This window comes from Pseudoliparis swirei, chromosome 7 (assembly GCF_029220125.1).
Source record: "Pseudoliparis swirei isolate HS2019 ecotype Mariana Trench chromosome 7, NWPU_hadal_v1, whole genome shotgun sequence".
Lineage (NCBI taxonomy): Eukaryota > Metazoa > Chordata > Actinopteri > Perciformes > Liparidae > Pseudoliparis > Pseudoliparis swirei.
This window is the reverse complement of record NC_079394.1, coordinates 14,779,554-14,790,713: the sequence shown is the minus strand read 5'-3', so window position 1 is coordinate 14,790,713 and position 11,160 is coordinate 14,779,554.

The following is an 11,160-nucleotide window of genomic DNA, read 5'->3' as shown; positions in this document are numbered from 1 at the left end:
AGAGCGCATTTCTGTCCACATAGTAAGAGCTTGTATGGGGGGGGGGGGGGGGGGGGGGGGTGGAACAATCCTGTTTCTGTTGCCTGTCGCCCACTCCCACACTCGCAGTACTTCATTCAGGACATTCCTGCTGATGTTCTGAATAACCATTCTGACAAGTCTAAATTATTACTGGCATCATTGTAGAAGCAGAGCGTCTGATTCACGTTTTAAAAGCTTTGATTCTTCAGCCGGTTCAAAACGATGACATCACATTAAAGACTGATCCTCATTATGACCACGGGACTGGATTAGAAACGACTAATTTGGGTAAATTTATGAATCAAAGCCTCCAGACGGGATTGTGCACCTGCAACTTCCACTGACTCACCTGGTTTTAGTCCTCAGCTGGTTTCAGGTCCTCAGCTGGTTTTAGTCCTCAGCTGGTTTCAGTCCTCAGCTGGTTTCAGGTCCTCACCTGGTTTTAGTCCTCAGCTGGTTTTGGTCCTCAGCTGGTTTTGGTCCTCAGCTGGTTTTAGTCCTCAGCTGGTTTCAGTCCTCAGCTGGTGTTGGTCCTCAGCTGGTTTTAGTCCTCAGCTGGTTTCAGTCCTCAGCTGGTTTTGGTCCTCAGCTGGTTTCAGTCCTCAGCTGGTTTTAGTCCTCAGCTGGTTTCAGTCCTCAGCTGGTGTTGGTCCTCAGCTGGTTTTAGTCCTCAGCTGCTTTCAGTCCTCAGCTGCTTTCAGTCCTCAGCTGGTTTGAGGTCTCAACTGGTCTCAGCTGGGTTTAGGTCTCAGCTGGTCTTAGCTGGGTTCAGGTCTCAGCTGGTCTCACTCCGGGTCTCCAGTGTAGAAGAGGATCTTGTGTGTCCGACCATCTCAGCATCAGAGAGAGACACGGTCCATCTACTGGAACACTGGCTGCTGCCTCCTCTCCTCCTCTCTCTCTCTCTCTCTCTCTGGCTCTCTCTCTTTCTCTCTCTCTGGCTCTCGCTCGCCCGCGGGCACGCGTTTCTCTTTTCCCCGTACCGGCATAGACGGATTAAGAAACCACGGGCCCCTGGGCCTGGACGTGTCAAGGCCCCCCCGCCCGCAAAAAAAATACAATAAAAGTTTTTTAAAAATTAAATAAAAATAAAAAAACCAAAAAAAAACAGTCCGTATGGAACAACGATACCGGAGCTGAGCAGACAACATTACGCGAATTATATGATAGCAGGGACTTCGGTTATATGAATTAAACGAATAACTTTTGTAATCGTTACAACCACACGACTCAAAGTGGAAATAACATAGTGAGACCACACCGAGTTAAGGTTAGAATTCAAAAGATAATTTATTAAATTATTAAATTAACTATTTACAAAAATCCGTAACTGAGAAGCAAGAGGAGGTAACGGGAAACATGTAGTGCAGATAAACATAGTGTGTGTGTGTAGTGCAGATCAGCATAGTGTATGTGTAGTGCAAAAATGGCAGCAGAGGAGCTGGGGATAACAGGTGCTGCAGCCAGCCCCAGTAGCTGCAGCCTGCAGACCGGAGGAAGGGAACATTTAAGTCACCTCTAATATCAACAAGAACAAAGTCTAAAAACAATTGACAGCAAGCTATGGTGTCATATATAGAAAACACAGGAAGACTTTATAAGCCTAAATTAATCATAAAATAGTCTTACCTTAAGCTATGCATTTTTTTCTGGCTCTGCTTCGTGCGAAATCATCCACGACATCATCAAAGTCCAGTGTTTTTGTCAGTTCGCTCTCAATTGCCATGAGAGAAAGTGCCTTGAGGCGTTTTTGTGTCATCTTAGTCCTCAATTCGTTTTTGATCCTGGACAGGACGGAGAATGAGCGCTCCCCTTCACAATTAGAGACGGGCAGAGTCAGAAATAGCCGCAGCGCCACATAAACATTCGGAAACATAGATTGCAGGCCACAATCTAGAATTTTTTGGAGCAGTCCTTTTGGGCTTGTGTCATCTTCAGGCTTAATGAATGATCTGAGCTGAATCAGTTCATCGCCTAAACTGTCATCTAGGTCAGATGGGTATGCAGATGCCAGAACTGTTGCCTTCTCAATCACTGAGGCATTGGACTCCGATTTTTCACAGAAAAGCACACTGAACAAACTGCACAGGTGCCTGTAGGCCTCCAGACGGTGTCCAAGGTTCTGAGTGAGCATGTCGATGGCAACATTGAAGGTCTCTACCTGAAACTTGCGTCTTCCATCAAGCTCAGTATCCTGCTCTCCACTCTCATCAGCAAAAGTCTTGCGTCTCCTTTTGCGATGGCTGTCATGTCTCCAAGTCTGGCTGACGCCAGGTAAACTCAGAGCGGCCCTCTCAAAACTGTCAAAAAAGTCTCTCTGTGCAGCCACAAAATCACGCAAGGATTCAAGTGCCCTAACTGCAGTTACAAGGGCTATATCACCCCGCTGCAAAACAGCACTAGTTGCTTGAAATCTGGATAATACAGTATCCCAAAACTTAGCCATGAACGCCATCTCCAATGTCTCCAATTGTGCACAGAGCGCAGCACTTTCAGAGCGCGTGTCCCTTTTTTCGGTGTCATCTGTAGACAAAGTCCTGAGCCTCTCTTGTATATTCTGGTAATTTTCCCAAAGTGCTTTTGTTGAGTCAGCACGGCAGCTCCAGCGTGTAGTGGAGAGAGATTTAAGAGTGAGATTGATGTGCACATGGGAATCTCCAAATACTGTGCCCCAGCGATGCGTGGAGGCGGAGGTGAACGTATATAGAAACTGCAACAAGTCAAAATATTTTCCAACTACATTGCTACAGGCTTCAATACTGTTGACTCCGACCAGATTCAAAGAATGGGCAGCACAGGGGACATAATGAATCAATGGATTCCTCTTCTTTAGATGCGCCTGCAATCCATTATATTTTCCAGACATATTGGAGGCATTGTCATATGATTGTCCGCGGCAGTTTGTCAAGTCTAGGCCAAGATCGTGCACCATTGAGACAACACAGTCTGCTAAACTTTCCCCAGTGTGACTAGTGATGGGCTCGAATCCTAGAAAGCGTTCCACTACATGGCCCGTTTGGTTCACAAATCTGAGTATAAATGTGAGCTGATCTACATGGGATAGATCAGGGGTAGAGTCGACTATTACAGAGAAATATTTAGCGTTTTGTAATTCATTTATAATTGCTTGTTTCGTTTTCGACAGTTGTTGAAGATAAATACGTAACATTACCCTTACCCATCTGTCCAAACTTCCTAATATGCTCTGTCAAGAACGGGTCAAATTGTGACAACAATTCCAAGATGCCTAAGTAGTTGCCATTGTGTGGTGAACCTAGCAATTCATCATTTCCCCTAAATGCGAGGCCCCTCTCCCCCAGGAACTTAATGACAGAGACCACTCTCCTCAGCACCTCTCTCCAATATTGCCTCTCTCCATCGATTTGCTTAACAAGGTCGGAATCCACGGTGGCACCTGTGGCTCTCTGATGCAGGGCAAGCATGCAGGCTAGATGTTCTGCACTTGTCTCGTGCTCGCAGATTCGCTCCGGGTGTTTCCAGTCACAGTAGCCAGTAACGAATGCTTGAGATTTTGAGGAAAACAGCTTGCATGGAAAACAGTAAATATTTCCTGTGGATGGGGAATACGTTATCCACTGTCTATCAACCATTTGGCCATTGGGCAGTCTGCATGGAGCAAGCTGCTCATTTGTCAACACTCGAGTCTTGCCACCAATCCCACTGTCCCTAATAGAGGCTGGATAATTTGCACACCGATTGTGGAACACTTTAACTCCTCTATCTATAAGAAATGCTTTGGCCCGCTCACCGTGAGTGTTCCTCCATAAAGCTGGGTCAGTTACAGCTTCAAACCAAGCCTCACCCTGGCCCTGCTCTCCTTCAGAAGACTGTAACTTATCCTCCATGATGCTAACAGTCGGCGGAGTCGACGCATGTTGGCGTTGTTGACCCTCTTCTATAGCACCGGTGACGGTCTCCTCCTCCTCACCAACCAACAGTGGCCTCTGTGCCGGTGGTACAGCATCACCCGCCGATGACAACAGTAGCCACGGTGGTGCAGCATTAGCAGTGCTGCTACCAGGCTGTTTCTCGTCCTCCTCCTCCTCGCCACCACGGTAACCACCACCTCCCATGTTGGGCTCGTGAGCGTCCGCTGCAATGTTGTTGTTCTCATCCTTTTTTTGGAAAAAAATTGAAATGTGAGGAACTTGATTGACAATATCTGCTTGCCTTGCATCTTTCTCTTTCCTTAGCTTTCGTTTAGCTGCTCCACTTCGTGTCCGGCTGTTGTTCATTTTGCTTGTCCTCTTCTCGAGATTGATTGACCTTATCGTGAACTTGCCTGTCTCCAGTTTACTAACTTTAAATATTCGATAGTTGTAACTAGTGTTGTCAGTTTAACGGTGTTAACGCAAACCCATTTTAACGCCGTTCATTTTTTTATCGCGAGTTTACTGCGAGATTTTTTTTTTTAGAAACTGTTCAAAATAGTTTTTTTAAACTCATGTAAGGAATCTCACTTGTCCCAGTTAAGGCCTACCAGTAAAACCTATTTAAAGGAGCATACAGTGAAATGTTATGATGTGTTATGATTGAGGGGCTCCATTCAGACAGATCAGGGGTGGATAACATTATAATGGGGTCTTCATGAAGAACAACTTTACAGAAATACATAAACAGCGCATTTGTGTGTGTTGGGGGTGCTTAGACAGAGCTCTACTGCTATTGTTTTGCACTTGCTTTTTGGATTTCTCCCTACAGAGTTGAAGGGCCCATATTGCATGGAGTACTCAGCTCCTCTAAAGTCCTCTAGATAAACTGAGGGGATAAACACTCACTTGAAAGGTATCATGATGGTTTCTTTCTTGTGACATCTTCAAAGTGAATGTTTAGGCTATTCTTTAGTTTCTCAGTCGGACTATTGGGGCCCTGTTACTGACATGAATGACTTAAGCCTGGCATATACCGGCTACGGCGCATCGTGTCATATCATCATATTCATATCAATACAATGTTAATAACAGCGACGTCACGCGCGGAGGTTCAGGCCCAGGGGCCCCCTGAGCTCAGGGCCCCCTGAGCTCACGGGCCCCCTGAGCTCACGGGCCCCTGAGCTCACGGGCCCCCTGAGCTCACGGGCCCCTGAGCTCACGGGCCCCCTGAGCTCATGGGCCCCTGGTGCCGGTAGGCTCGTTCGGTAATCCATCCCTCAGTAGGACTATTGGGGCCCTGTTACTGACATGAATGACTTAAGCCTAGCATATACCGGCTACGGCGCATCGTGTCATATCATCATATTCATATCAATACAATGTTAATCACAGCGACGTCACGCGCGGAGGCTCAGGCCCAGGGGCCCCCTGAGCTCATGGGCCCCTGGGCCTGGGCCCGGTAGGCCCGTTGGTTAATCCATCCCTGCGTACCGGCTGTGCGCGTTCCCGCGCAGTAACCGTGGATCATGTGAGGTGAGCAGCGCATGGAGCAGGATGTGTGTTCTGATTAAAACGTTTCCTCGCAGCTCAATGATACGGAAATACGACTTAATATCAGTGGCGGTGCGTCCATAGAGGGCGCTAGGGCGCCGCCCCTCTTAAAATTTTGAGATGAAAAAAAAAAGAAGAAGAAAAAAATATAATATATACTGTCAAAAAACATTATATACCAAATCATTTAAATAGTAAATATACCGTGTTGACGCGCTAAATGTGTGTGGGAGACCGTCAGCCTGTCAACATCCACTTAAGTTAAATGTGACATAAATAATATATCGCCACTCATCATCACGGAGAGAAGCCCCTCCCCATTTTCGGGGCGCCGGCCCAATGTGTGTACGGCAGTGAGGAAACATTTCACGGTCGTTTCGGCAAGGACGGCTTCTCATTGGCGGATGAAACGTGAATCTTGGGGCGCAACAATTTGCGCCCTGGCCAATGACATCGTTTCTTATTTCACGTGGTTGGACTATTCGGCCAATCAGAGACCGGTATCGTTCCCTCAGCCAGAGAGCTCCACGGAGCTACGCGAGCAGGTTGCTAACGGAGCTGTTAGCTGGAGGCTCAGTGAGTAATGCGCTGTTTAGTTTCCCCTGTCTGTTGTTCCAAAGTCCTGGGACTGAAACTCTCTGGACTACAACGGGGTGAGGGATCTAAAGAGCTTCAGACAAGTGTAAAGCACGAATCTTGCCGCAGTTATCTAGCTAAGAGCATGGAGCTAACTAGCTAACAGCATGAAGCTAACCCTGTTTGCAGAGCAGAGCAGCAGAAGGAGACCGAACTGGCATCGAAAACACAACGAAGAAGTTCTGAAAAACAGACACATTCCCTCAAGAATAATGGAAACAGGCTCATCACAGACATGATTGACTTTAACCAGAGAGTTATTGAGAAGTTTGCCAACTTTAAAGAGAGGAGGGCTACTTGTCTTTACAGAAGTGGGTCTACTCTGTTAAACACCCAATGTAACATGTGATCTCTTTCTGACTCTATTCTGCTCTGAACCTCTTTCATGTGAGGGTGAAACTCTTTTATTCTGTAAACCTCTGAAACCCAACCCAATGTTTCTTAAAGCTGCTCTGAACCTCTCATGCCCAAAGTTACAGTGTGTTGATAGTTGTTATTGGACAGTGTTGAGCACGGTGTTTTCTTTAAATAAAGCTTTGTTTTTTACAATATTCTACTCAAAACCTCTTTTCTTCTCATTGTTGAGTGCTATTCAAACCGCATCGCCCAACTGCGCCCCCCCCCCCCCCCCCCAAATTTCACCAGCCGCCACTGCTTAATATGTAATATTAATCGACGTTTCATGGAAAGCCTCCATGCAGATTAGAAATCGTCTAAAAGATTAATCCGGCTCAGCGATTAACAACAACAACTACTACTACGACTACTTTTAGACAGACGACATAAGACTCACTAATATACCACAATATATATATATATATATATATATAGTAATATAGAATATAAAAAAGACACATAGATAGATAGCTGGCCGAATAGTTTGTCATCTTAACTAAATAAATAAATACATATAGGATAAATATAATCATGAGATAATCCTTTTGAGGGGTCTGTACCTGAGACAATATCAGACTTATCGTAAATTTAAACATTCAGCAACTTTATGATTTTAATTTGGAGTAAAATATCAAATAAAAATAGATATATTTACTTTAGCTGATAACTAAGTAAAAGCATCAGATATTTAAGAACTCATATTAATATGCATGTGGTTTGTGTTGGGGGTACAAGCTCCAGACCAGTACCAGGACCAAGACCAGGACCAGGACCTGAACTGTTCCCCGACCCAGAATGATTAATTGTTTTTCCCCGTGTGGCTCTGCCAGCAGCAGCTCGGTATCGATGCCACAGTGCAGCGATGGCAGACTGAACCCGCTTCCTCTGCTGCTGCCTTGCTCAAGGGCTCGCCGGCGGATGACAAAGGACGGTTAGGCCAAAGCTGCAGGACCCCGAATCGGTCTTAAAATAATAATAATAATAAATAAAACCTTTTATCTGTATAAGTTTTACGGCATCGTACATTGACATTGTGCATTGTCATTGTAGAGCAGGGGTGTCAAACTCAAATACACAGTGGGCCGAAATAAAGAAATTGATACAAGTCAAGGGCCAGATGGGTTCAACATTTATTGAAAACGTATTGAAAGAACCTTAGTGCACATATTGAACCTGGAACTAACAAGGCATATAGAGTATTGCCTATAAAACAACATTAATTATGAAATAAATGAAATATAAATTATAAATAATACATAAATAAATAAAAATTAAAGTAATAAAATCTGTTTCATTTATTGCTTATGGCTCTATCTGCAGTTTTTCCAGAGTCATTTCAAGTGAAAACATTTTCTACAGGCAAACAACAGCCATGAATAATTTACTCACTAAGTTGTGTTCATCAAAGTGAACAGTTGTTCACACAGGTATGTGCTGCCACACAAAGAGAGGTGTGAGCAGCCTGGGGGGCAGCTGAGGCATCGTGTCGGGATAAATGTGGAAACTCTTTAGCGCCCACAGACTCATATGTTGCCTTCAGCGTGTCACTGCGTTGGAGCTCCATCAGCTCCATGTGGAGGTTTGATGGTGCGTTTTCCACTTCAGCTGCAAATGGATTACTGAGCAGTTCAAACCTGCTTTTTTGAGCTTCAAAATTGGCAAATCGCCGTGTGAATGTCTTTCAAATGCCGCGCGGTGCGTTTTTCTAGCGTTTTAGGCGCGCCTGTTTTCCCGACGAGACACTCATATTAGCGGTAATTAATTACGAAGAGCTTTATAATTCTAAATCGAAACACGACTCCAACGCGCTGATTTGCCCGGCGCATTTTGCCAAGGCGGTTTTGGAGCGGTTGCTCTTTTAAAAGTCTCGTCTGGTGTGATCGCGCCTTTATGTTGTATTCTTTCATTACAGCCACACTGTCTCCACAGAAGACACACAGCTTTGACGTTTACATCCGCGAACAAACACTGAGCATCCACCTGTCTTGAAACTCCTGTTTTCAGATTCCACCTTTCGTTTAGCCATTTTTTGGGGAGAGGGATAGTTGAAAGTTGACAGAATTGGTGTGTAATACAGACTATGAGGCGCACATTCGCGGGCCCGTGATTGACGTGCCGACACATGGACAGTGCATTGTGGGATTTGTACTATTATGGTGGTGCATCGTGCATTGACATCTCACATTGACATTGTGCATTGACATCGTACATAAACATCGTACATTGACATCGTGCATTGACATTGTGCATTGACATCGTACATAAACATCGTGCATTGACATCGTACATAAACATCGTGCATTGACATCGTACATTGACATTGTGCATTGACATCGTACATTAACATCGTGCATTGACATTGTACATAAACATCGTGCATTGACATCGTGCATTGACATCGTACATAAACATCGTGCATTGACATCGTACATTAACATCGTGCATTGACATTGTACATAAACATCGTACATAAATATCGTGCATTGACATCGTGCATTGACATTGTGCATTGACATCATATATAAACACCGTGCATTGACATTGTTCATAAACATCGTACATAAACATCGTGCATTGACATCGTGCATTGACATTGTGCATTGACATCTTAGAGTGACATTTTGCATTGATATTGTACATTTATATCGTAGATTGACATCGTGCATTTACATCATGCATTGACATCGTGCATTGGCATCCTGCATTGACACCGTACATTAACATCGTACATTGACATCGTACATAAACATTGTGCATTGTCATCGTACATTGACATCGTACATTGATATTGTACATTGTCATCGTAGATTGACATCGTATATTGATATTGTACATTGTCATCGTACATTGACATCGTACATTGATATTGTACATTGATATCGTAGATTGACATTGTGCATTGACATGTATCATAAACATGATAGATGTCCAATTCAATAATAATGTTGAATGCCACTGTTATTTATTTATTTATTTATATTTCTGACTAACATCTCACATCATCAGAGCAACAGAATCGTTTAGCACAAACAATTCAGTAACAAAGCTGGGTGCAGTAACCTCTTTTGGCCACTGGGTGGAACCAAATATAGATGTGTATTTTCTTGCTCCTGTGATAAAATGACTCTTCACGTTCTCTTCTCACTGACGTCATGACGCATTGATCCTCACGTTGTGTTGTTTTGGCTTATAATGTGTTGTAATGTTGCCTCTCCGCATGTTTTATTGAAGAAAGTTCTGTAAAATTATTTGTAACTTTTATATTGCTTTTACCTTCTGTAAGTCTGTTCCACGTATAGTGGGTTTGATGAACACTGAAATATGAGCTCAATTATAGGTTAATATTTGTATATGTATATATGGTTTATGGAAATATTCATACATAGTAACAAATGTGCAGGTCCTTAAGGGCCAGTATTCTACACTGTTGTATTTTTCAGTATATTCATTGACATGGAAAATAAAAACATGTTTAGCTTATGTAAAACAGATCAAACTGCATTGAAAGACTATATTTTTATTTATTTTGTGTTTGACTTAAATATGCTGTTCTGTTCATCCATATTGTTTAAAGTAAAATAAAGGTTCTCTAAAAAATGAAGTCTCTCTCTCTCTCTATTTTATCAGGACGTCTGCTGCCACCTATTGGACAAACCCTAGAAATGAAATCGTTCTACTAATAATCATTTATATTACATATATAATAGAAATATCAGACTTTTAATTTTTTTTTGTGTTTTGAGGGAAACGTTTTCAGATATAATATGACAATATATATATATCATATGAGACAAACACATTTCATGCAGCGATGGACACAAACTGAGTTAATTTACTGATGTACGATTATGAAGTTGTTGTACTTTTATTGGAGTATTGCACTTTAAAATCAACCCTTCAGTTCAGTCAGTTCCTGCAGTGTTGCATGTTTTCACCGACAAATTGAGCTCCACCCGATGATTTTAGGAACTGAAACAGGAAGTGAAATTGTTCTAATTTGTAGTGTTTGTGTTCCTCCCTTTCATTTTGTAAATACTGATTTCATGAAAAGTTTATCATTTAGTCTTAATTTTAATTTTAATTTTGGCTACCGGGAAAAAAGATCTTAGTTTCTTTTTTTTATATATATATATATATATATATATATATATACATATACTGTAAGGATGAGAGCATTGCGCAGGAAGTGGAGCGTCTCGACGGGTGAGGAAGTATTTAAACTCTTATGTGTCAAAGTTTACTGGAGTAAAAGGGGTCAAACTGTTGCTGTTAACTTCTTGGTCTTAATGTTTAAACTGTGATGACATCAACACTTATTAACCAATGAGTCACATGCTTTCTGTGAGGAGATAACCTCCTAACTCCTGTTTTCCAGATAACCTAAAAAGCAGAATATGTCCTTCTCTCTCTAATGTTTATTTACTTAAAGTTACCATGGAGAACATTTCCAGTAGTGTTGGTTCTGACGCCCTCTGTGGACTAAAGTGATAGTGTTGGTTCAGTTAACCACCAGATCCTTATTTCCTCCCTTCAGGACCTGGTATCTCAAGCACTGCACTCTCCATTTTCTCATCCTACCTCAATGACATGCACTGACCGGGTAACTTGGAGAGGATCTGTGTTTGAACCTTGCCCTCTCACTACTGGGGTCCCTCAAGGCTCT